The sequence below is a fragment of the Anneissia japonica genome, unplaced genomic scaffold (assembly GCF_011630105.1).
Source record: "Anneissia japonica isolate Jap-2015-1 unplaced genomic scaffold, ASM1163010v1 scaffold165_len1371125_cov188, whole genome shotgun sequence".
Taxonomy (NCBI): Eukaryota; Metazoa; Echinodermata; class Crinoidea; order Comatulida; family Comatulidae; genus Anneissia; species Anneissia japonica.
Window position 1 is genome coordinate 1,175,972 of NW_022697648.1, and position 2,295 is coordinate 1,178,266.

A 2,295-nucleotide genomic window follows, 5' to 3' on the forward strand; every position below is an offset into this window, starting at 1 on the left:
TATCTTCCAAAGGTCGAACATCGAACATCCAATACTCACTAACGTCCGTGTTATGTAAATGAAACAGCGATTGTCATGAACGAGAGCTAAGTTCTGAATTTGCTGGGTGTTATGTTCGAAACACAATCGATCATTGTTATTAAAGCGGTTGCGTTACGATGTTCTATGCTGTACGCTACAAATCTAGTACAGGCAGCGAATGGCCAATAGGTTTACCAGCCTGGAAACCAAACCGCACGGACGATAGGCCTTGCATCCGTGACCAGCAGCAGTCCATCACAAAGGTAAAATTATATAGTTATTTCTATAGTGTTTTATACTAAAACAAATATCGTTTAATAGTTTATTCCAGGTTCGTACGGTTTAACTCGCATTACACATGGAGGCCTAAAGAGACTCACACATGGATTAGTTAAAGAAAAAAAAAAAAAAAAAAGAAGTTTATTCCAGGTTCGTTTAACCAGGGAGTTGTTATTTAGTAACAACTCCCTGGTTTAACTCGTTTCTCACTTTCCACTTGGAGGCCTAAAGAGACTCACAAATGGATTATTTAGAGAGAGAAAAAAAACTAAACTAAAACAAAACATATTCATATATTTAGGACTGCAGAACATTTTTGATAGAACAACGATACATAAATTTTACTAGGCTAGAGGCTATGTCATATTCGGATACTTGGTAAAGTAAGATCCAGCACTAAACGGTCAAAATACTTAAACCTATGCGTAAGTCTATTAATGACTGATAAGAGACATTGGCTACTGGTCAACACAAAACAAATGCTTATTTTATTTTATCTGTTTGGCTTTTTTTTCCCTAAACAAACAGCTCTAATTTTATTTCATAAAACGGCGTGATGTTTGTTTCTAATCTTTATGTTAAAAAACTATTCTTACACATGATGTACAAAAGTTTAATTAATATTTGATTATTGATAATTTCCATGTAAAACATTCAAGACAAGTTACGAAACACTGTCACAAAATTAGCAATTGCACATAAATTATCTTTAATTTATAATAATTGTCGGTACGGTAGGCATTAATGTAACATGAACAGAAACACCAACAAATTGTTTAGGGCGGTTTCCGTGTCAAAATGTATTACATTCTCCTGACATCACATTTCAAGGGCGGATCCACAGATGTCCTCAAAAATGGTTTGTGGGGTGGGGGTTGATTGAGAGACAAAACCCTAGCGTTTTTTGTTTTGTTCTTTTCTAGACACCTAGAAATATCCCCTGAGGCGTTTTGAGCGATCAGTAATTTCTTTTTCTTTCTATTTGTTACTTTCCGAAAGGGTGCGGCTTTCCTCCGCTCCTAAATCCGCCACTGCATTTAACGTACTAAGTAAGCCTACAATATGGTGGTACGCGACCTACTCATCATTAAGGTTCCCGTTGCCTAATAAACACGCGTTCTTCGAGATGCTGCCACCTAGAACTTTGAAAAATTAATTTCACAATTATTTAAGTACACTGTATATTTAGTAACTACCATATCATGTCGGTATTTCAATAGTCCTACGTCATTACCTTTGAAATGACATACAGAAGAGTAAAAGAGTCGTCAGTTAACGGGCGTTTAAATTAACAATCATATTGTCTTTCGTCATTAAATCCGATGAAAACATTTTTTTTTTATCTGATCTTATTGAAAATTGATTACTACCTGGTTCTTTTAAATGAGCAATTAAAATTTAAAATTTCGATTTTTTTATTTATTTTTTTATAACTTTCTGGGCAGTGCATTAAGTGTATCCGCAACTCGTTGACAAAGCCATAATATGATGGGAAATGCAGGCCATATCACACAAATATAGGTCTGCCTATAGTGTGTATTCCAAATAAAATACACCGGTTTATTATACTAGAGATTTATGAAATGACTGTAAACTAGGCCTACTATTTGAATGCATGACAGAGAGAAGAGCTCAAATGTGGTACCGTAACTTTTAATACTTACACCCGAATTACGTACTATTTAGATCATAGTTGAATAGTTTACTTGGCCTAAGCCAAGCCAAGCTGTTAATTATCATTTAACAATATTATTTAAATTCTCTGTAAAAAAGAAAAAGAAAAAACAAAACACCAGCGTTGCCAACATGTATATGCATCAATTGACCTTATAGATCAGTTACATTATATTAAAGTGTTCTTGTTTTTCTTCGAATATGTGTTACCTCTCTTGGGATTTCCTCGATGCAGAACGTAAAATTCGACCAGAGTTCGTTAACGATATCCTAGGATATTTTCACATTAATGGCTGCGAATAACGTGTTGTCATAAGGTGA